This window comes from Hypanus sabinus, chromosome 1 (genome assembly GCF_030144855.1).
Source record: "Hypanus sabinus isolate sHypSab1 chromosome 1, sHypSab1.hap1, whole genome shotgun sequence".
NCBI lineage: Eukaryota > Metazoa > Chordata > Chondrichthyes > Myliobatiformes > Dasyatidae > Hypanus > Hypanus sabinus.
The window spans coordinates 12,789,688-12,815,291 of record NC_082706.1 but is presented as its reverse complement, the minus strand read 5'-3'; the positions used below and the strand labels follow the sequence as shown (position 1 = coordinate 12,815,291).

Below are 25,604 nucleotides of genomic sequence, written 5' to 3'. Positions count from 1 at the left end.
TTTCATGTATACTGTTCAGTTGGTCGTGAAACTGCTCGAGCCTATGAGGCCACACTATGAAGGTGTCATCTGAAGAGTTATTTTGGGCGTAAGGGCAATGATCTCAGAGCCCTCTCCTCAAAGTCCTCCATGTGGAGATTAGCTGGTGACAAGAGTGATCCTGTGACCACTCTGTCCATTTGTTCATAGTGCAAGTACATCGACGTAAGGGTATGTTCAAAAAGGTCAACGGTACCCTCATCAAACCCTGACCACAGGAGGCCCACACTGTCCTTAATGGGGTCTCTCATGAACAGGGGAACCAGACAGCAGCCTCGGACATGGCATCTATTATAAACCCACTCACACGGACTTATATCTCAACAATAGCAGCCCCATCGCACCTCCCAATGAAGAGCTACTTTGGACCTGGAGAGTCCCCGGGTCTCCCCAAGGAAATAAAATGATTACGCATGATGTTCCTTCAGAGTGGCTACAAGGTGAAGGAAATCAATTGGGCCCTTAAAAGGGCCGATAGAAAAATCAGGCAACCTAACAGTGAGGAGGAGCCCGTTGCAACCGCCTGTCTTTGCTGTATTTTCACGGTTGCTGGAAGGATTGCCAGGATCCTGATGAAGTACCAGAATAATACCATCCACAAACCCGTAAGGAAGCTCCAATCTCAGCTTATGCGGGTCAAAGGTGACCTGAGACTCAGGTTGGCCGGTGTTCACAGGATTCCCTGTGAATGCGGAGCAGTGTATATCAGTGAGACAGGACACGTGGTGGAAACCTGCATCAAAGAGCACAGGAGGTGTATCTGTTTGGGTTACCTGGAGAAATTGGCAACAGCAGGATATTGTATTCATAATGGGCATAGGACTGACTTTGACGGCACAAAAGTTCTGTGCCGTGCCAATGGTTTTTGGGACCGCCTGGTGAAGGAAGCCATTGAAATAAATCTACAGGAAAAGAATTTTAACAAAGGTGAAGGTCTCACTATTAAGTAAGAACTGGAATTCGATTGTAAACAAGATACAAGGTGGGAGAGCTGATTGGATGAGGATTAACCAATCAGAAGGGACAGACTACAGGGGTATAAATACCCCTGGACTAGATATACTCAGGCATCATCCCAGATGAAGGTGGTAGAGTTTGCCATTGAAACGTTGGTTATGATTGATACCTGTATCCAGCTGGAAGCTCGAGAAGAATTTATTCGAACAAAATGACTGTTACTCCAGATTCAAAGCAGCATAAAAACACAATAAGCATAAGGAGCAGAATTAAATAAAAACATAAAAATGCACAATGAATATAAATATAAAAGCAATAGTATCAAACATAATGTATAAGTAAGTTAGATACAGAGTTCGATTGTATGGACAAAGTGTTACTAGTGATGTGTATGCAGTGGTGGTGGTGAGGGTCTAAGTTATTGGGTACGTTTAAAGTGAACCTTGATGGGTTTTTGATTTGTAAGGGCATCAAAGGTTGCGGGGAGAAGGCAAGGGAATGGAGTTGAGAGGGACAATGAATCCTCCATGATGGAATGGCAGAGCATTCTCAATGGGCTGAAAGGTCTAATTCTACTCCTATATCTTATGGACATGGTGGGGTAATGGGTAGAGGTGTTGATCAGCCTGACGGCTTGGGGGAATAACTGTTTTTGAGTCTGGTGGTCCTGGTGTTGATACGCCACAGCCTCTTCCCTGATGGGAGTGGGACAAACAGTCCATGAGCAGGGTGGGTGGGCTCCTTCATGATATTGCCGGCCTTTTTGTGGCACCTTTCTGTATATATGACCTCAATGGTAGGTAAGCTGGTGCAGGTGATGCATTGGGCTGTCTTACCTACCCGTTATAGAGCCTTCCTGTCAACCGGAGTGGGGATTCTGTGCCATACATTGCAGTTTACTGAACACCATACCCTCAGTGTGGTGTAACCAGTGTTTGGTAGAGCTGCAACATTACCTCGTGGCTCTTGAACTAATGAAGGCCAACATGCCATATACCCTGTTAGGTGGGCTGCTTTCCTGAGGCAGTGAAATGTGTCGGCTTGTGATATTTCACCCAGCTAATGCTGCCCCTTTAAGTGGCCTGAGATCAGAACTGTGACAGCCCACTCTGCAATCCCAGCGGCCACTGAAAATCAATGCTTTCCTCTTGCACTGCGGTTGGGCTGTCAAACCCATCTAACTGCTGAATGATATCCTCTGCACTGAGCTTCTGGAAATAATTGATTGAAATCTGTGCATTCGCTGCATGGAATATTAAAGTGCACTTCATTTGCACAAATGCATTAACGATGAATTCATAAAACTGACAGAATTATGGAAATTGCCCTGACTCATTGCCAAAAAGTGTTTGATTTGTACAGGTGACAAGTAATGGCTTTGAAACAAAAGTCGTCCTTCAGAAAGATAATACTTTATGTAGGTTATACTTTGCATTCTGTGGTAATTCTTTAAGATTATTATTTATTTGTTATTATTTGGTGACAAATGTCAATTAGAGTTCAGAGGTATTCAAGATTCAAGATTGTTTAGTGTCATTCTTCAGAACATGAGTGTAAAAGCAGAACGAAATGTTTGTTACTCCGGACCGATACAGCATTAAAAAACACAATATAAAACCAATCTTATAAAACACAACGAACAAGTAGCTGAATGTGGCCGTATGTACATAGATTAGTTTATACTTATAGATTGATTGTACTCAAGGTGCAGGAGCATCGTTCTTGTGTACTGCATGCATCCTCCAAGAGGACCACAACCTTGTTGTAGGGTCGAGAGGCTTGTGTGTCTCAATGACCCAAAGAGCTCTGTTGGCTGGAGTCAAGGCTTTATGCGTTGACTCTTGGTAGGGTCACCCATGCCAAACAGGTCAAAGGGCGGAGGAAAGACTAAGAATTATCTACTGGTCCTCCAGATTTGGGGGTTCATCTCAGGGCTAACAACCCTGACTGGTAAAACAAAACTGTTATGGAAACGGCAATGAAGAATTCTACATCTGAGTGTGATGGTGTTCCTGAATCTCCACCAGGACTTGCATGACTGACAGTAGTGAAAATGGAGCAGATGCTACTGATACAATGAAGGAAGACCTGAACACCAGCCGAGATGGAGGACCTTCGTTGCTACCCTAAATGCCAGTGGCATAGCATACGTGCTTTGACAATAAATGTGCTTTGAATCGTATCTGTACGTAGGATAATTCAGACAGGAAACGATGAAGTGTTTCTTGGCCAGAGGAACTCCTCTAGATAACAGCAGGGCAGATGAAAGTAGGACAGTGACGGTGTCAGTGTAGGTATGAGGTATGAAGGGTAAGCGTAAAGTGGCAGTGCATGGGGAGGTGGATGAAGGGCTGCAGAGAGGAGTGACTGATGTGGATGTAGTGGTGGTGGGGTGTGTTAATGGATGGAGGTGTTGATCAGCCTGATGTCTTTGTTACAAGGATTATTCCTTAGTAATAATGATCAAAGGGGCACAGAGGGGATCTGTGATTACCAACAAGTACCTTTATTGTCTAAACTAACATGCAGGTGAATTCATACACTAAGTACCTGTGTGCACATCCACTAAGTTTCCCTGACTCTCCTGAATTGTCAAAGAATAGAAAAGGCAATACCTGGGCAAAGGAGTCTATTCTCGCCAAGCATTCCTTGTAGTTCCGATCCACTCTCCACATGTTCCACACGGGACCACTCACACTCGTATCTGTGATGGCTGTTCTCTGGAGTTGCTGCTGCTTTGCATTCAAAGCTTCTGCTTTTATAATCATTCCTTACCAGTCCAAATGTCACATTTCAGTGTCGTTGGCTATGGGTCATCTGACTAACCTATAACACCTTATTATTGGCTCTGGTCCAAGACAACATCCACTTATTGGCCTTCTTCTGTAAGTGACAACTGGTAATTTTATGGCTCCTTTTTCTAAATCAGTTACCAAACCAGTAACCTTTTCAAATCACTCAGGACAGGCACAGACCCCACCATTCACAAACTTTCATGTTATATCAAACCAAGGAAAACCTCAGAAATTATTTCTTATTTGGAGATTATCTCTAGTCCAGCAGATTACCTGGAGCAACATTGCCTCTACTTTAAAAAAAATTGATTAAGCCAAGCAAAACCAGTTCACAAAATGGAGCGTGCAGAGCAACTTCACAAAATGGCAGCCTCCATTCCTTCAACCTCATGGCAGGAGCAAATGCTATTGGTCTCTCTGATTTCATCCTCCTTGATTCATTTGAATTCACTGCTTTGTAGACCGTAGTTCTTTCTGGCCAACAGGTTGGGGGAAGTGATTGTCAGTAGTGGTCTTGATTACTATTGTAAGCACTGGAATATAACTGCTCTAAGTTAATTGCATGGAGCTCAGTGTTAAAAAGAAACACTAGTAAGTGTGGTTGACATGGCAATGTTAGTATAATAGTTAGTGCATCGCTTTACAGTGCCAGTGTTCAGCAACCCGCATTCATTTCCCACCACTGCCTCTTGGGAGTTTGCATATATTTCTCCTGATCCTGTGGATTTCCTCCAGGTGCTCCGGTCTCCTCCCACATTCCAAAGACGTATGGTTAGGGTTAGTGAGTTGTGGACATGCTACGCTGGTGACACTCGCGGGCTGCCTAACCCAATTTGATCTGGGGGAAACATCGCATTCCGCTGGATATTTCAATGTTTCAAATAAAGCTAACATTTTACCTTTAATCTTTTAGCTGCACCTGTGAAGTACCTCAATGGGCGAAAAAGACTGGACAATAAGCACAAGAGGTTCTGCAGAAGCTGGAAATCCAGAGAAACAGACAGAAAATGCTGGATGAACTCAGCAGGTTAGGCAGCGTCTATGCAAATGAATGAAACAGTCCTGGTGAAGGGTCTCGCCCCGAAACGGCGACTGTTTATTCTTCTTCATGGGTGCTGCCTGACCTGCTGAGTTCCTCCAGCACTTTGTGGTGTGTCGTATTGGTCAACAAATACTGGGCTGGCCTGGCAGGACCAGAAGGAAATAAGTCTTACTGATTATTCTGCAATGGAGGCTATTTGGCCCATTGGTACAATGCCAGCTCCCAACAGAGCAATCAGTTAGAAACATAGAAAATAGGTGCAGGAGTAGGCCATTCGGCCCTTTGAGCCTGCACCGCCATTCAGTATGATCATGGCTGATCATCCAACTCAGAACCCTGTACCTGCCTTCTCTCCATACTCACCTGATCCCTTTAACCACAAGGGCCATATCTAACTTCCTCTTAAATATAGTCAATGAACCGGCCTCAACTGTTTCCTGTGGCAGAGAATTCCACTGATTCACCACTCTCTGTGTGAAGAAGTTTTTCCTCATCTCGGTCCTAAAAGGCTTCCCCTTTATCCTGAAACTGTGACCCCTCGTTCTGGACTTCCCCAACATTGGAAACAATCTTCCTGCATCTAGCCTGTCCAATCCCTTTAGAATTTTATACATTTCAATAAGATCCCCCCTCAATCTTCTAAATTCCAGTGAGTATAAGCCTAGTCTTTCTTCATATGAAAGTCCTGCCATCCCAGGAATCAATCTGGTGAACCTTCTCTGTACTCCCTCTTACTCCGCAAGAGTGTCTTTCCTCAGATTAGGGGACTAAAACTGCACACAATATTCTAGGTGCGGTCTCACCAAGGCTTTGTACAACTGCAGTAGAACCTCCCTGTTCCTGTATTCAAATCCTTTTGCTATGAATGCCAACATACCATTTGCCTTTTTCACTGCCTGCTGTACCTGCATGCCCACCTTCAATGACTGGTGTACAATGACACCCAGGTCTTGTTGCATCTCCCCTTTTCCTAATCGGCCACTGTTCAGATAATAATCTGTTTTCCTGTTCTTCCAACCAAAGTGGATAACCTCACATTTATCCATATTAAATTGCATCTGCCATGAATTTGCCCACTCACCTAACCTATCCAAGTCACCCTGCATCCTTTTAGCATCCTCCTCACAGCTAACACCACAGCCTAGCTTCGTGTCATCCGCAAACTTGGAGATGCTGCATTTAATTCCCTCGTCTAAATCATTAATATATATTGTAAACAACTGGGGTCCCAGCACTGAGCCTTGCGGTACCCCACTAGTCACTGCCTGCCATTCTGAAAAGGTCCCGTTTACTCCCACTCTTTGCTTCCTGTCTGCCAACCAATTCTCTATCCACATCAATACCATACCCCCAATACCGTGTGCTTTACTCCCTCTTTCCTCTGCTGCTTCAGGTCTCCCACAATCACAACAACTGCCCTTTGATTTGTTTTCCATTTGACTCTGCTAAGGAGTCATTATACGGCAGCTAATTCATCCCCCAGCCCACGTTTAGGAGGTGGGAAGAAACCGGAGCATGTGAGGGAATCCAGTGAGGAGATCATTGGAGGAGGGAGGATGTACAAATTCTGGGTTTGAACCAGGTCAGTGCATCAAAATCCAGAAGTCAGGGCATCAGACTTTCAGTTGCCAGGGCTGAGGGACCACAGTTGTCCACAAAGATGGCATCAAGATGTTACAGCCTTGTGCAGTGTACTGGTGAGGAAATGGCCAACCCAGCACTACAGACAGGGTAAGCCAGTGATACAACCACTCCAGAAAGAGATTGTTACTTTACCACTGATTCACAGGTTTCTATTGTTGCAGGACACCCATGAGGGTATGGCATCTGTCTAACAAAAATAGGAAACACCCTCTCCACATCCACTCAATTGAAGCCTTTCACCATTCAATAGGTTTCATTGAGGTCACCCCTCATTCTTCTGAATTCCAGTGCATACAGGCCCAGAACCATCAAACGCTCTTCATATGACAAGCCATTCCACGACTCCCTTCACAGTCTTCAGGACCTCGGTTCCCTCACTCACTTCCCATTCTCTGGGATCCTGTCTCCCTTATCCATCTCTGGTCCACAGTTCATATACTCCCTTCTCATCCTTTGGGGCCCCAGATTCCACGTTCCATTCCCATTCACTGGGCCTCAGTTCCTTTGTTCCATTTCTGCTCACTGGGGTGCTAGTTTCGGCACTCTCACAGATCAGCTTCACTGCAAAGCTCGCGATAATACCATGCAAGATCTAAAAAGTGAATTAAATTTATGTGCTGAGGTATTGAAAGAAGGAACATACAGTAGTACAGGAAATCTGATCCCCAGTCCAAGAGATAAAAGAACTTGCTTTGTGTGGCAAGGTCTGACAGCTACAAAGACCCTGTTTTGTCAGTTTGTCAGAGTTTTAGATTTCTGAGGCCTGAATGGAAGGATGGTTGGCATCCAAGGAAGACGTGATCTTTGTTCTGGTCAGATTCAGACGGATTCAGAATCATTTATTTATCATATGTGCATCAAAACAAACAGTGAAGCGCATCATTTGCATTAACAACCAACACAACCTAAGGTCATGGATCAAAATTATGAGGGGTATAGCAGGCTTTTTCCACTGAGGTTGAGTGCAACTACAACTAGAGGTCACAGGTTAAGGGTGAAAGGCGAATGCTTAAGGGCAGAAGGAACTGAAATGTTGTATCAGTCTGACTGAGTTCCATCAAAGGGAGGTACCTATGGAGGTCCCAAATCGTGGCATGTTTCTTCCCCTCCACAGACGGGGCCTGACTTGCTGAGTTCTGCCAGCAGTTTATGCGCACTGCTGAAGATTTACATCATCTGCCGATTCTCTTGTGTTTATGGTCTAATGATTTGGGAGCAGTTAAGAGATGATTTACTAGAATAATGGCCAGAAAAAGTAGGAGAGATTGAAGAAGACAGCTTGTATTCACTGGAGTTTAGAAGACTGAGAGGGGGTTTTGACTGAAGCACTTAGATTCCAGAAGACGTTCCCTCTTCAGGGAGAAACAAGAATTTCCTCAACTGGAAGTAGAATGGAGTGTGCAGTATAAGGCACAAATATGTAGTAGCATTTGGATCAATCTTTCAAATTAGACAGCACAGTTGTGATGGACAGCATAGCTTCCTCCTCTATTGATCCTTCTTGATGTATCATTCTCCAATCTCCTAGCCATTGTATCATTTTGGTGCTCTTTTGGACTCTTTCCAAGCTCAAGCTGTTCTTTGTAAAAAATGCTCAGAATTGACACACTGGCTGAAACCTGATTTCCACATTTTCGGATGAAGTGGGCACTTACAAAGCCCATGCTTGAAGCAATTACTTTCTTACGCAGATGGAAACATCGGGAATTTAGTCTGGGACCACGTGACTTCACTTGTGAAAGAGTTACAGATACAATGTGAATGTTTTCATGAATAAGAAACTGAATCTCACTGGGCATTGAACATTAAACATAATCTATTTTCAATTATGCAAACAGTGAGAAATAACTCCATTATCAGGCTTAGAAACTCTAATGATGATTGCTCTGGAAAATTCTTGCATTAATTTTTTCGACACAATTGTGAGCTTGTTTAAAATAATTAGTTTAGTTATTAAATCAATTAATGTCACATTTATACTCTGCTGCATCACAACTGATTATGAATAAAGGATTACATTAGGGAAGCTTGCATTTGCCACATGAAGCACGTCTCTTGGACTGGGGTTCAGATCAGACCCAGAATGAAAAACACACACAAAATGCTGGAAGAACTCAGCAGATCAGGCAGCGTCTATGGAGAGGAATACACAGTCAGTGTTTCGTGCTAAAACCCTTCATCTGGATTGGAAAGGAAGAGGGAAGAAACCAGATTAAGAAGGTGGGGATTAAGGGTTGGGGAAAGAGTACAAGCTGGCAGGTGATAGGTGAAGCCAGGTAAGGGGAGAGGTGGGTGGGTCAAGGAGGGGGAGATGAAGTGAGAAGGTGGTGGGTGATGGATGGAAATGAAAAGGGGCTGAAGAAGAAGAAATCTGATAGGAAAGGACAGTGGACTATGGGAGAGAAGGAAGGAGGATGGGCACCAGAGTGAGGAGATGGGCTGGTAAGGAGAGGCAAAGGGGTGAAAAGGGAACCAGAATGAAGAATGAAAGAAGGGGAGGGGGGTAAGAACTTAACAGATCTTCATGCCTTCAGGGTGGAGGCTACCCAGATGTTTCCAGTCCAGACTGAGTGTGGCAGCAGAGGAGGTCATGGACTGACAAGTCGGAACAGGATTGGGAAGTTGAATTGATGTCAATGGCCACCCAGAAATCACGTCTTTGTGGCAGATGAAGTGAAGGTGCTTGACAAAGCGTTTGCCAAATCTACGCCGAGTCTCAATGATATAAGACAAGGCCAGAATGAAAATCCCCTCAATCTCCCAAACAAGTGAAAGGGTTCTGTGTAAGTTGAGTCCAGCTGATCTCAGCCAATTCCCTCAACAATTTGTATCCCCAGCATTCAAATACCATTAGACAAACCATAGACCAGATACCATATATCCTCTGCTAATACCAGCGGACATCCTTTAGAAGTCAATGGAGGACAGTTTAGGGCAGACGTCTGAGGTAGGTTTTCTAAACGGAGCATGGTAACTGTCTGGATCGTACTGCCAAGGTGTTTATAGAGGCTGATTTACTAGGGGCATTTAAGAGACACATAGATGAAAGCAAAATGGAGGATTCATAAAGTCAAAGAGTCGTTAAGAAGTACAGTATAAATAGCCCTTCAGCCCATCTAGACCATGCTGAAACCATTTAAACTGCCTACTCCCATTGACCTGCACGGGGACCATAGTCCTTCATACCCCTACAGTCCATGTACCTATCAAAACTTCCCTTAAACATTGAAATTGAGCTCACACAGGCCACTTGCACTGGCAGCTCGTTCCACACTCTCACGATCCTCTGAGTGAAGGAGATTCTCCTCATGTTCCCCTTAAACGTGTCACCTTTCACCCTTAATCCATGACCTCTGGTTGTAATCCACCCAATCTCTGTGGAAATAATTTGCTTGCATTTACCCTGTCTATACCCCTCATAATTTTGTATATCTCTATCAAATCTCCTCTCGATCTACGTTCTAAGGAATACCGTCTTAAACTATTCAATCTTTCCTTATATCTCAGCACCTTCAGACCCAGCAAGACCCTTGTACCTTTTCTGTACTCTCGCAACCTTGTTTACCTGTGTTGGGGAGAAGGGTTATAATGATCTTGGAGAAGGTTAAAAAGCAGTACAACATCGTGAGCCGAACAGTCTCTATTCTTCTGTACTGCTCTGTGTTCTAAGTTTTTTTAAGATGAAAATAAGGTTGCTATCAGGAATGATGTAAATAAGGTTGAAAGAGTGCAAAGAATATTTACAAGGATGTTGCCAGGTCTGGAGGATCTAAGTTATATGGATGGTGCATGTCAATGGAAGTAGACAGTTTAAATAGTTGCAGCATGGACTAGATGGGCTGAAGGGTCTTTTTCAGTTGCTGTGCTCTTCTATGACTCTATGACCAGCTGTAACCAATGATGTACTGTAGGATTCCAGGCTGGGCCCCAGGTATCATTGTTTCGGGTGAGGGCGACCAAATGCCATTTGTCCAAGTTTGCTGATGATATCGAATATGAGGCAGGTTAAAGGATCGGCACAACATTATGGGCCAAAGGGCCCGTACCGAGCTTTAAAGTTCCATGTCCTAGGTGCACAAAAGTTCAGATTGTGTGAAGTGCTGAGGTTTAGAAAAGGACTCCATGTTGTGGACTTGGGTGTTTGGATGGAGGTTTAACATGCACAAGAAAGGGATGAGAAATTTTTACTCCATGCAGTGAGAGATTGTTGGCAGATTCACAAATGATTCTCAAAAAAATATGTGGAAGGAATTATGTGCAAGGTAACGGACAGGGAACAGGCTAGATTTGTAAAAGGAATGATAGCTCAAATGGCTTCTTGTAACTGTAGCGCGGGGGTGCCCAACATGCAGTCTATGGACCCCTCAGTTAATGGTCGGGGTCTATAGCATAAGAAAAGTTTGTGAACCCCTGCTCTAGACTGAGCTTTACAAATATTTTGATTACAAAATATTATGACAGCTTTGAAAACCCTTGCAAACCCTTGTGTTTGGACAGGTCTAACACAACAGTTGCAGAGAGAAAGGCAAACGAGGGAAAAGACGCTACTCTCGTGTTCTGGTGTTCCAGGATGGGTTGGCTCGGGATGCTGTCCTTTATGCTTGGCTGCTCTTGCGTGTGCATTATCAACACTGACAGTGAGGAAATCAATGCTGCCCAAGGCATTTCCAGAGCAGTGGGCGCTTCATAATGTGTGGCCTGCTCTGTGTAAGGAGAGATTAGCTGTTAAAAAGCAAAGTTGCTCAGAGCCACTCATAATCCATGTTTATTTCCCTTCTCTGAGTTAAAATGGAAAATGTCGCTTAATTCCATGGGTAGGGATACATCTCCAGCAAAGGAGGTGTAAGGTGTTCCTTCCCTCCGTTAGCCTGCAGGTCACCCTTGGGCAAGGCGTAGCACCTGCATAGCCCCCCAATCAGGGTCAGGTGAGGCCATGGGATTTTCATGCACAATCAACACAACATTGTCAAGAGCAGGGGGTCCCAATCTGGGGTACACGGACCCCTGCCATTAAGCAACAGGTCTGTGGACCCCAGGTTGGGAGCCCCTGTTCTAGAGTTTATGGAGAATACTGTGAAAAACAAAAAAACATCCAGCTCTGTGGGTGAAAATGCCTTGTTAAAGAGAGAGGTCAGAGGAGAATGGCCAGACTGGTTCAAGCTGACAGGAAGGTGGCAGCAACTCAAATAACTATGTCTGGTGTGCAAAAGAGCATCTCCGAATGCACAACATGTCCAACCTTTATGTGGATGGGCTACAACAGCAGAAGATCACTAACATACACTCACTCACCGTGTGTATCTGCCCAAATGAACAATATCACCCTATAGCCTAACTATTCCAGAACCAAGGAGAGTGAACAGAATTGAGGTTCAGTCCTGCCTTGACGTAGAGAATTAAGGGTATGGCTCCTGTCCCAAAACTTCTTACATCAATTATCACCGAGAGTGCAGGGTGGTGCATTTCATTCCTCAAAACAGATTCTGTATCTTAATTTGAAGATTTATCATCTATTTGTGCTTTCCTGCTTGGCAAGTAAAGGAAAACTTTTTGAAGATCACGGATAAAGTGGTTATTAGTGTATGCTCGTGGTTTTCCGCTGTAGCCCATCCACTTCAAAGATTGACAAGTGGCATGTTCTGAGGTGGTCACCTGCACACCACTGCTGTAACACGTGTTGCTTTCCTATCAGTTTAAACCATTCTCCTGCGATCTCTCTCATTAACATGGCTTTTTCACCCATAGAGATGTTCTTCTGCACACCGCTGTTGTTATGTGTGGTTATTTGAGTTACTGTTGCCTTCCTGTCAACTTGAACCGGTCTGGCCATTCTCCAGACTTCTCTTGTTAACAAGGTGTTTTCACCCACAGGACTGTCACTCACTGGATGGTTTTTGGGGTTTTTTTTGCACTATTCTCTGTAAACCCTGGAGAATGTGTGTGAAAATCTCAGGAGATCAGCAGTTACTGAGATACTCAAACCATCCCAGCCTGGCATCAACAATCAATCCACGGTCAAAGTCACTTAGATCACATTTCTTCCCCATTCTGATATTTGGTCCAAACACCAAATGAGCCTATTGACTGTCTGCATGCTCTTATGTATTGAGTTGCTGCTACATGATTAGCTAACCAGATATTTGCATTAACGAGCAGATGTACAGGTGTACCTAATGAATTGACTACCGAGTGTACGTAGCTACTTTATGAAACAATCCTATCAGATATTTGTGGAGAAAACATGCAAAATGAAGCGCAGAGCTTTACTGAGGTTTTGCTTTGTTGTAATATGCGGTTATCAAACACAACACTTCGTAATAATGCTACGTAAAAAGCAGGACTCTGAAATATAAAAGTCAGATGGGAATTTTTACAATTATCTCCTATTTTATAAGCAACGTAATCCACATAGCTGACTGTGACATTTCAAGGAAAAACTACCTCCCGTTATTCTTGACTCTTACCTGGAGATTGTTGCAGATACTGAAACAGAGAGAGGTAATCTGAAAGGACCATTTAGTGTTCCTGCTTCATGCCAGCACTCTGAAGTCAGCTCAAGTACAGAGAAGGTCCTGGTCTATTGCTCTCAGTGATGACGACGCGCAGTGTGAGTTCTGTGCTGACTATTGATTGATAGCAATGTGTAGGCAGCACCCACTGAGGCGTCACAGGCCGTCAAGGAGGACTGTGTTCTGATGGGCCCACAGCTTTAGCTACGGGGGACTGAAGGACAAAACACACATCAAGGAAGCACATGCTTTAACCTTGCCAGCAGAAATATACCCTTTGGCCCATTGAGCCCATACTGAACCACCAAGCAGCCGTTCACACCAATCCGATGTACTTACAGAACATATAGCCTACACTCAATGGCCACTTTATTAGTTACAATAACTATAAAAAGTATTCACCCCTCTTGGACGTTTTCACGTTTTATTGTTTGACAACAGTGAATCACAGTGGATCTAATTTGGTTTTTTTGACAATGATCAACAGAAGAAGACTCCTTTGTGTCAAAGTGAAAACAGATAACAAAGTGATCTAAATTAATTTCAAATATAAAACACAAATAATTGATTGCATAACCATTCACTCCCCTTTAATATGACACACCAAACATCACTGGTGCAGCCGATTGGTTTTAGAAGTCACATAATTAGTTAAATAGAGATCTGTTTTTGGAGACCTGTGTGCTGTCAAAGTGTTTCAATTGATTGTTGTAAAAATATACCAGTATCTGGAAGGTCCAGATACAAAGGAACACTCCAAGCAACTGTCTGAAAAGGTTATTGAAAAGTACAAGTCAGGAGATGGATTGAAGAAAATTTCCAAGTCACTGTTGGAGTACACTTAAGTCAGTCATCAAGAAATGGAAAGAATATGCACAGCTGTAGATCATCCTGGAGCAGGCTGTTCTCAAAGATTGAGTGATCACAAAGGGAGGGGACTATTGAGGTGCCTATGATGACTCTGGAGGAGTTACAAGTGTCAGTGGCTGAGATGGGAACAACTGTTGCCCAGGTGCTTTACCAGTCACGGCTTTATGGGGGAGTGGCAAAGGGAAAGCCACCGTTGAAAAAAGAACTCATATGAACTCTTGACTAGTTTGCCAGAAGGCATGTGGGAAACTGAATCATCTGGAAGAAGGTTTGATGGTCTGACGAAACCAAAATTGAGCTTTATGACCATCAGACTAAACGCCACATTTGGTGGAAGCCAAACACAGCACATCGTCAAAAGCACACCATCACTACCATGAAGCATGGTGGTGACTGCATCTTGCTGTGGGGATGCTTCACTGTAGCAGGCCCTGGAAGGCTTGTGAAGGTAGAGGGTAAAATGAATGCAGCAAAGTACAGGGACATCCTGGAGGAAAACCTGATGCAGTCTGCAAGAGAAAAGTGACTTGGGAGAAGATCTGTTTTCCAGCAAGATAATGACCCCAAGCATAAAGCCAAAGCTGCACAGGAATGGCTTAAAAACAGCAAAGTTAATGTCCTGGAGTGGCCAAGTCAGAGTCCAGACCTCAATCCAATTGAGAATTTGTGGCTGGACTTGAAAAGGGCTGTTCACTCACGATCCCCAGACAGTCTGACAGAGCCTGTGCAGTTTTGTAAAGAAAAATGGGGACAAATTGCAGTGTCCAGATGTGCAAAGCTGATAGAGACCTATCCACACAAACTCAAGGCTGTAATTACTGCCAAGGATGCATCTACTACATACTGACTTGAAGGGGGTGAATACTTAATGTATTGAATTGAATTAACTTTATTACTTACATTCTTCATATACATGTAAAAATCTTTACATTACATCTCTGTCTAAATGTGCAATGTGCAATTATAGTAATTTGTAATAAATATTATGTACAACAGGATAGTCAATATAACATAGAAATACAGTCGGGTCAGCATGAATTAAGCAGTCTGATGTCCTGGTGGAAGAAGCTGTCCCAGAGGCTGCTGGCTTTTATGCTGTGGTACCATTTCCCGGATGATAGCAGCTGGAACAGTTTGCAGTTGGGGTGGCTGGGGTCCCCGATGATCCTTCAGGCCCTTTTTACACACTTATCTTTGTAAATGTTCTGAATAGTGGGAAGTTCATATCTACAGATACACTGGGCTGTCTGCACCACTCTGCAGAGTCCTGTGATTGAGGGACGTACAGTTCCCATACCAGGCAGTGATGCAGCCAGAAAGGATGCTCTCAATTGTACCCCTGTAGAAAGTTCTTAGAATTTGGGACACCATACCCAACTTCTTCAACCATCTGAGGTGAAAGAGGCACTGTTGTATTTTTTTTACCACACAGGTGGTATGTACAGACCATGTGAGATCCTCAGTGATGTTTATGCCGAGGAACTGTTCACCCTCTCAACCCCAGATCCATTGATGTCAATAGGAATTAGCCTGTCTCCATTCCTCCTGTAATCCACATCCAGCTCCTTTGTTTTTACAATGTTGAGGGAGAGGTTGTTGTGTCAGAGAGGTTACTTCTTCCCTGTAGGCCGCCTTGTTGTTGTTTGAGATTAGGCCAATCAGTGTAGTGTCATCGGCAAGTTTAATTAGCAGATTGGAGCTGAGGGTGGCGACACAGTCATGGGTAGACAGAGAGTAAAGGAGGGGGCTTAGTACACAGCCCTGAGGGGCACCTGTGTTGAGGGTTAGAGGGGCAGAGGTGAAGGAGCCCACTCTTACCACCTTACGGCAATCTGACAGCAAGTCCAGGATCCAGCTACACAAGGCAGGGTGAAGGTTAAGGTCTCTGAGCTTCTTGTCGAGCCTGGAGGGAACTATGGTGTCGAATGCTGAACTGTAGTCCAAGAGCAGCATTCTCACGTAAGCATGTTTCATTGTCATTAAACATAATGCAATCAATTATTTTGTGTTTTATATTTGTAATTAATTTAGATCACTTTGTAGAGATCTTCTTTTACTTTGACACAAAAGTTATTTTCTGTTGATCAGTGTCAAAGAAGCCAAATTAAATCCACTGTGATCCATTGTTGTAAAACAATAAAACATGAAAACTTACAAGCGGGGTGAATACTTTTTATAGGCACTGTACCTCCTGTACCCAATAACGTGGCCACCAAGTGTATGTTCATGGTCTTCTACTGCTGTAGGCCATCCACTTCAAGGCTCAATGTGTTGTGTGTCTGGAGATGCTCTTCTGCATGCCACTGTTGTACCACATGGTTATTTGAGTTACTGCCATCTTCCTCTCAGTTTGAACAAGTCTGGCCCTTTTTCCTCTGTCTTCTTTCATTAATAAGGTGCTTTCACTCACAGAACTGCCATTCGCTGGATGATTTTTGCTCTTCACATCAGTCTCTGTAGAGACTGCTGTGTGTGATCAGCAGTTTCTGAGATACTCAAACCACCCTGTCTGGCACCAGCAATCATTCCACGGTCAAAGGCACTTAGATCACATTTCTTCCCCGTTCTGATGTCTGATCTGAACAACAATTGAAGCTCTTGACCATGTCTACATGCTTTTATGCATTTAGCTCCTGCCATATGATTGGCTGATTAAATATTTGTATTAATGAGCAGGTCACTGAGTGCAGAACATTACAGCTCAGTGCAGGCCCTTTGGCCCACAATGTCCTGCTGACCCTTTAACCTACTCCGAAATCAATCTCACCCTTTCCTCCTATAATACCCTCCATTTTTCTGTCATCCATGAGTTTAAGTGCTTCTTAAAGTCTCCTAATCAATCCCAATCTGGGTTTCAGGACAACTCAGTTAATGGAAAGGGTCCATGGCATAAAAAAGGTTGGTAATCCCTGCCCTAAAGTATCCGCTTCTACCACCACTCTGTGTAAAAGTTGTACCTCTGACATGTTCCTATACTTTCCTCCAATAAACTGAAAATTATGCCCCCTTGTATAGCCATTTCCACATGGGAGAAGATCTCTGGCTATCCACTCGATTAAGCCTCTTGTCATCTTGTACTCTGTTATCAACTCACATTTCATCATTCTTCGCTCTCCAAAGAGAAAAGCTGTAGCTCACTCAGTCTATCTTCATTAGACATGCCTTCTAGTCCAGGCAGCCTCCTGGTAAATCTCCTCTGCACCCTCCCTATAATTTCCACATCCAAATATATGGAACAATCAGTTTGGATAGCACACTAACAACAGCCTCTCACTCTTCCTCAGTAAACCTGACCATAATATTCCTCGATATATTTTCCCCACATTCCCATCAGATCCTCCTCCTCCAGATTTTTATTTTATTTTGATTTAGTGATATAGCATGATCACAGGCCCTTTCGGCCCAACGAGTCCTGTCTGCCCAATTACACCCATGTGTCCAATTAACCTACTAACCTGTACGTCTTTCCTCCAAGAGGATCACAACCTCGTCATAGGGCTTGGAGTATTTGAGTCTCTCAATGATCCAGAAAGCTCTGTTGGCTGGATTCAGGGCCTTGTCCTTTGGCTCTTGGTAGGGTCATCCATGCCAAACAGGTCAAAGGGTAGCAGACAGACTAAAAGCAGACCACCAGTCCTCCAGATTCGGGAGTTCAATCAAAAACAAAACTGTTACAGAAACAGCAATAAAGAATCCTTCTACATCTGAGTGTGACAGTATTCCTGAGTCTCCACCGGGACTTACACAAATGACAGAATTGAAAACTGAGAGGACACTACTGACATGATGAAGGAAGTCGTGAACACTGCCTATGGCGTAATGGGCAGTAAATACTGCACGTCTTTGGAATGTGGGAGGAAACTGGAGCAACGGGGGAAACCTATGCATTCACAGGAAGAATGTACAAGCTCCTTACAGACAGGATCAGAATTGAACACAGGTAGGTGGTGCTATAATAGTGTTACGCTAAACACTATGCTACCATACCGAACAGTTCTATAACTCACCTGTACACTAGGACTAAGGGCTTTTTATCACCCACCAACCCACGTCTTCGGGATGCAAGCATCCAGTGGAATCATGGGCAGCCTCAGGGAGATAGGAAATCATCAGTAGAGGAAAGGGTGAGCAGTTTCAAGTTCCTGAGCATCAACATAAGCTATCCTGGGCCCTTCATATTGACACTTTTACAAAGAAGGCACGCCGGCTGCTGCATTTCATTTGCACCTTGAGGAAATTCGGTACGTCACCAAAGACTCTATCAAGATATCTACAAATGTACCATAGCAAGCTTTCTAACTGGTTGCACCACCGTCTGGTATGGAGAGGCCACGGCACAGGATCATAAAAAGTGGCAGAGGGTTGCAAACTCAACCAGCTCCATCAGGGCACCGTGTTCCCTACCATCAAGCACACCTTCAAAAAGGATCTATTAGGTCTCTATTCATTGGAGCGTAGAAGGTTGAGGGGGGATTTGATCGAGGTATTTAAAATTTTGAGAGGGATAGATAGAGTTAACGTGAATAGGCTGTTTCCATTGAGGGTAGGGGAGATTCAAACGAGAGGACATGATTTGAGAGTTAGGAGGCAGAAGTTTAAGGGAAACACGAGGGGGTATTTCTTTACTCAGAGAGTGATAGCTGTGTGGAAAGAGCTTCCTGTAGAAGTAGTAGAGGCCAGTTCAGTTCTGTCATTTAAGGTAAAATTGGATAGGTATATGGACAGGAAAGGAGTGGAGGGTTATGGGCTGAGTGCGGGTAGGTGGGACTAGGTGAGATTAAGAGTTCGGCACGGACTAGGAGGGCCGAGATGGCCTGTTTCCGTGCTGTGATTGTTATATGGTTATATAAAATGTCACCAAAAACAAACTGTGGGTATTACACAGCCGGTTGGCGGAGTTCTCAAATTTACATTTAGATCCTGCGTATAAAAGTCCACTCACTATTAGCAACTGGAATCAACTCCTCCAAAAATATCCAAGAAATTGGTATCAGACCAATGTCAACTGGTATTACACAGACAAATTTCCCAATTAGTGTCTCTTCACTCAGAGCAATGCGCACAAAATGCTGGATGAACTGAACTTGGGCAGCAACCTGAAGGGAACTACACAGCCGATGTTTTGAGCATTTTGCTCAAGATCTCCAGCACCTGCAGAATCTCATGGGTAGACGAGCGCTTCACAGCGCCAGTGATCAGGGTTCAATTCCCACTGCTGAGTGGCAGGGTGGAGGTACGTCCCTATCAAAGGAGGCGTGAGGTGCTCCTTCCCTCTGCTAGCCTGCAGGTCACCCCTGGGCAAGGTGTAGCACCTGTCTAGCTTCCCTATCAGGGTCATGTGAGGCCACAGGAGCAGGATGTGGATGGTCGTATGAGCAGCTGGTGCATATTGCTAGTTCTAGTTATGTGACCACTGACGCCAGGCAGACAGTCTTTGAAGAGTATTGATAATGGATGGGGTCACCCGTCTTGTAAAGACACTGCCCAGAAGAAGGCAATGCTAAACAACTTCAGCAGGAACATTTGCCAAGAACAATCATGGTCATGGGACCATGATCATATGACATGTCACATAACGATGACAATGATGATAATCAATAAGGGGTTTGTATATTCTATCTGTGATCGTGCGGGACGTTCTGGTTTCCTCCCACTTTCCAAAGATGAACGGGTTAGTAAGTGGGCATGCTACGTTGGCGTTGGAAGTATGCCCCCAGAACATCCGCAGACTGTGTCGGTCATTGATGCAAATGACACATTCCAATGTATGTTTCAATGTCTGCGCCAAGTAAAGCTAATGTTTATTTTGTGTCACAGGAAGATGGTGCCAGCGAACCATGCTGCCAGGGCAACGCCCTCCAGATGTTCCACAAAATTAATTTCACTTCTTTTACGCCTTCCTTTTCTTTCATAAGTGGCCCTGCTACTTTTGGAACTTGTGACCTGCAGTTTGATGGTGTGTCTTTGGGTAGATTGAGCAACCTGGGGATTTGCTGTCTCTGATAGTGTTCCTGGAGGTGAGTGGCCAATTTTCAAACCAGCATTTTGTGTGTGCTGCTTGTATACCACATGCATACTTTGTGATTAAATTTCCTTTGAATCTTTGAATCATTCAGAGCCATCACTAGGTGGCAGCAGAGAATCAATGTCCCTCAGACTCGATGAAACTTTGGGAAAAGAATACACTCACTGTCTAGAAGTGAAGTTGTTAATAATGCATTAGCTCACTTATCAGACCAATCAGAGGACAATGAAGCAATGAAGCAATGTACTCAGCTTGATACATCTTCATTTATTGCTGAACCAAACAGCCTGACCATTTTCTTTCCAATTTGGCAACCAGCACATTGAATTGATTAATGAAGAAGTTTAAAATGATGAAAGGTATAGATATGATGCAATGGGATCTGCCGCTCTGCAGAGTACAGTCAGCAAGCTTGCTCATCATACTTCCTAGCATGTTCTTTAGTTACAAGGAGAGGCCGGACAAGCTTGGATTATTTTCTCTGGAGCACCGGAGAGGTCGAGGGGTGATTGGATAGATGTTTATAAAAATTACAAGAGACATTGATAGGGTAGGTCATCAGAGTCTCTGTCCCAGGATTATCATTAATTCATTATGTTCCATGTTGTATGATGTATGATCATGATTGTCCTTGGTAATTTTTTCTACAGAAGTAGTTTGCTATTGCCTTCTTCTGGGCAGAGTCCCCTTGCTCTTGGTGTATGTATAGAAATGCATTGGGATTCACCTTCGGGGTTTTTGATTTACTTTTTAACTGGATCAGCACAGCACCAAGGGCTGATGGGCCTGTTCTGGTACTGTACTGTTCTATGTTCTATGTAAAAGAAAAACAAAGAAAAATAATAATAAAATAAGTAATAAATAATATTGAGAACAAGAGATGTATGATCCCTGAAAGTGAGTCCATAGTGGAATAAGTTCAGTGCTGAGGAGAGTGAAGTTATCCATGCTGGTCCAGCAGCCTGACGGTTGAAGGGTAATAAGTGTTCCTGAGCTTGGTGATGCAGGATCCTGTATCTCCTTCCAGATGGCAGTAGTGAGAAGAGAGCACGGGCTGGATGGTGAGGTTTCTAGATGATGGAAGCTGCTTTCTTGTGGCGGCGCTCCTTGTAAATGTGCTCGGTGGTGGGGAGGGCTTTTCCTGTGGTGGACCTGGCTGTATCCTCTACTTTTTGTAAGCTTTTCCATTCATGGGCTTTGGTGCTTCCATACCAGGCCATACCAGTCAGGATACTCTCTACTGTGCATCCATTGAATTTTGTCAAAGTTCTTTGTACCAACAATGAGCTATGTCTTTCTTTACTAAGGAAGTCACAAATTCAAGTCCAGATGCCTTGCTGAGATTGTAGAGGCAAATTAACTGTGATAAATCTCAACAAAAGATCTGTCTAATTGGAAAATAACCACACATCAATCAGGCAGCTTCAAGGCTCGGAGGTTAACACTGTTTCACAAGGGAGACAGGAGGAGAGTGATTACGCTGCAGCCAACCAATTCTCAATGGGAAGGGAAGTATTGGAAAAGGATCCTGCTGTGCAAGGTAAGCCATCACTTACAGAGACCAAGATGCATTTCCTAGCTAGAGGAAGATTAGATCTGTGTAAATTCAATGAATTTTTAGAATAGTCAAGCATATGGCTCACTGTGCTCTGTATTCAGAGAGATAGAGACATACAGTCTACTGAATGTTGCCCAAACACAAGACCATAAGACCCAATGACATAGGAGCAGAATTAACGTTTCGCCTATTGAATCTGCTCCGCCATTCCATCACGGCTCTTTTATTATCCTGCTCAACCCCATCCTCCTGCCTTCTACCCGTGATATTTGATGTCCTTACTAATCAAGAACCCTATCAACCTCCCAATGACTTGGACTCCACAGTTGTCTGTGGCAATGAATTCCACAGATTCACCATCTACTGGCTGAAGAAATTCCTCCTCATCTCTTTCCTAAAGGGACGTCCTTGTATTCTAAGTCTGTGCTCTCTGGTCCTAAACTTCCCCTCTCCAGGAAACATCCTCTCCACGGTACCTCTGTCTAGGCCTTTCAATATTCAACAGATTTCAATGTTCTAAACTCCTGTGAGTACAGGCCCAGTGCCATCAAATGCTCCTCATTTATTAATCTTTTCATCCCCAGGCTTATTCTCATGAACCTCCTCTGGACCCTCCAAGACGTCCTTTCTTAGATAAGGGCTCAAAACTGCTCACAACACTCCAAGGGTGGTCTGACCAATGCCTTATAAACTCCCTTTCACAGTAGGCAAGGCTGGGTAGAATGCTCTATTCTATTTTCAATTTGACTGGTGAAGCAATCCAGAAAGGGTTTTAATGTTGACTCTAAGACTAATGCTGCAAATGTATGTTTCCATTTGAAATCCTCACCCCCTCCTCTAACACCCCACTTGGCAGCTCATAGCTCATACTCTCATCATCCTTTATATGACAAGGTGTTCCTTTCATTATCATCATCATCATTATGTGCCATGTTGTCTGTCATGGGCGATCATGGTCTATGAACATGATTGATCCTGGCAAGATTTTCTACAGAAGCATTTGCCATCGCCTTCTTTTGGGCATTATCTTCACAAGTCGGGTGAGCCCAGCCAACATAGTACTCTTCAGAAAGATTGTCTGCCTGGTGTCAGTGGTCACATAACCAGGGCTTTGTCAGTGATCATATAACCAGGACTGCTTATACGACCCCCTGCTTCCCATGGTTTCACGTGACCCCTGATTGGGGCTAAGCAGGTGCTACATCTTGCCCAAGGGTGAACTGCAGGCGAGCGGAGGGAAGAAGTGCCTTACACCTCCTTTGGTAGAAATAGATCTTCTCCCCGACAGGCCATTTCCTTCAGGTCCCCTTTTTAATCCTTCTCTCCTCACCTTAAACATCCCCTCTAGTTTTAGACTCGTCTATCCTGAGAAAAAACTATGATCACCCACATTATCTATGCCCCACATGGTTTTATACATTTCTATAAAGTCCATATGATGCTTTCTCATGAGGCGGTTAGTTTACTGGTCGGCCAGAAGCTGCTTCTACCATGCCAGTTGTCGGTTGGCCCATTTGAAGGATGCAGAGGCTTTTGGCCATTGGTTTGCCTCGTGTGCCACAGCACCAGTGCCCACCTACAGGCACTTCAGTGGTATGAGAATAGCACATGCGGGAAGCTCAGTCTCTTTCCTTTTGGCTCCAGTGGATCCTCTTGACATGGACCAGTGCTGAAGAACCACTGGGAAAGTTTGCTGCAGACTCGCATTCCTAGCTAAATGTCTGTTTGTTGAATATTCAGTTTTGTAGTTTGGGTATATTGAGGAGATTTAGAATATTTGTCTGAATCTTTTACCGTTTGTAAATAAATGATTAATGTGCTTAACCATACTCAGTGTCTTCTGTCTCACTCATCAAACCCGTAAGCCTGCGTCCACGATGCATGCTTCTTTCCCGTACTGATGCTTCAGCCTTATCACGCACCTCACAGCAGTCTGACATACTGAGTGCTTGTCTTGGTTGATCTGCTTATCAACCATTGCCTTCTCCATAAACTTATGTTTCCGGTGGTGGGAGAGTCTAGGATCAGAGGGCACAGCCTCAGGATAAATGAGCGTCCGTTTAGCATAGAGATGAGGAGAAATTGCTTTAACCAGAGGGTGGTGAATCTGTGGAATTCAATGCCACAAACATCTGTGCAGGCCAGGTCATTGAGTTAGTAGTTTCTTGATTAGTAAGGGTGTCTAAGGCTACAGGAAGAAGGCAGGAGGATGGGGTTGGGTGAAATAATAGATTAGCCATGATGGAATGGTGGAGCTGACTCGATGGGCCGATTGGCCTAATTCTGCTCCTATGCTCACACGTCACTCTGAACAATATATATGGACCTGGACTTTTGAAACCACATGGATTTGTAAACTGAGAGTTCCCGATAAACTTTCAAATGTCATGAAAGAATAAGAATGTTTGGCAAGTAAAACAATTTAACATTAGATGATATCTCAGATATGCATATCTTCCGTGTTTTTCATTTTAAGTTAAATATGCTGATAAGATTTAAACCAGCTGTAAAGACACAGCATTAAAGATGGTGACTGGTTCTAAGCCAATCTAAACTTCTTCAGATCTCATTGTTTCAATTGGATTACACCAAAAAAAACGCCATCTTGCACCTATCATTCCATTTGCCAATTAACCCCCTGTATTTTCATTCTTTAACATTCACTCACATTTTCATCCCTTCTTAAAGCTCATTCTATCTCACCTGTTTGCAGTGGTTCGTGTAGAGTGCCCTTCAACAATAAATACACTCATGAGAAGAGACAATGAGGTGAGAGCATTTGTTTGGAATTTGGACGGAGACAAAGAATGAACGAATTTGGGAAGACAGAGAGCTGGCTAGAGAAGGAGATTGAAGGCGGGGAGAAAGGGAGAGATGCGGTAAAAGGGACCCCATTGGCTGGTTTGAAGAGGGCACCAAGGAGAGAGTGACGCATTGTTTAAAGTGAGTGGCAGAGAAGGGATGTATGACATGGTTTTTTGGCTACTGCTACCTTCTAACGTATCAGGGAATTCACTTGGAGCCTTAGGCTGACATTGTTTAACCTCTTCACTTAGATTATCTTCATTAGGAATTGCAGTGAATGACTTAGCCAGTAGCTCAGCCCTCCCTATTTCAGTGACAGCCATTTTGCCCTTATCAACCAATATGAATGTCTACTGTTTTCTTAATCACGAAAAGGATTGGGAGTCTAGGTGGTAGCTTCAGAGAGCCACACCCTGGTATGAACTGTCATCCCGGAAGTAATTGCATTGGAACACGGTCTGGTCCAGGAGTTCAATAGGCTGGAGAGGAGGAGAGAGCATTCCAGCCATTGCTGCTGTTCTCGGGCTGACAAGGAACTACAGAACATCCTCTTGGTTCAGCACTACTTTAAAGTGTGATAAATTCTCGGGGCATTTAATATCACTGGATTCAGTTTTATGTTTGGAATATGATATTAGGAAAGCATAGTCTAGTTGGTTGTTGCCTTCCCATCAGCTTGAACCAGTCTGACCATTCTCCTCTGACCCCTCTCATCGACAAGGTGATTTTGCCCACAGAACTACTACTCGTTTTCTTTTCGTTTCTCACGTCATTCTCTATAAACTCTAGAGATCTCCCAGGAGATCAGCAAGTTTTGAAATACTCAAACCAGCCCATCTAGCACCAACAATCATTCCATGGTCAAACTCACTTAGACCACATTTCATCCTCATTCTGATGTTTGGTCTGAACAACAATTGAACCTCTTGACAATGTCTGCGTGCTTTTATGCATTATCGTCAAACATCTACCTATACTAATCCCACTTGCTGGCACTTGGTCCATTTCCTTCTACACCTTGGTCCATCAAGAAGTTGTCATCTACACCTCAACATATGGGATATATCCTGTTCTCATTACTACCATCAGGGAGGAGGTAGAGGAGCCGAAAGACCCACACTCAATGTTTTAGGAACAGCTTCTTCCCCCTTCCATCAGATTTCTGAATGTTCTGCGAACCCATGGACACTGCCTCTTTATTCAATGTTTTTATGAATAAGAAAAATTGATAGAGAGAGAGTGTAATAGGTAGCTTGTGCATTCGTTATCTGCCGTGTCTTATGACAAGCGTGATCACAGTCTTTCCATGACCGTGATTGTTCTTGACAAATTTTTCTGTGTAAGTGATTTGCCATTGCCT

At 43.8% G+C, this 25,604-nt stretch overlaps 1 protein-coding gene across 1 annotated transcript in view; it reads right to left on the bottom strand.

Moving 5' to 3' along the window:
- slc4a5a (solute carrier family 4 member 5a) overlaps positions 1-13,047 on the bottom strand; it is a 166,926-nt gene extending 153,879 nt beyond the window's left edge. Inside the window, exon 1 of the mRNA XM_059964691.1 lies at positions 12,942-13,047. The gene's annotated coding sequence lies outside the window, so the exon portion shown is untranslated. The remainder of the gene's footprint in view (positions 1-12,941) is intronic.
- Between the last annotated feature and the right edge of the window lie 12,557 nt (positions 13,048-25,604).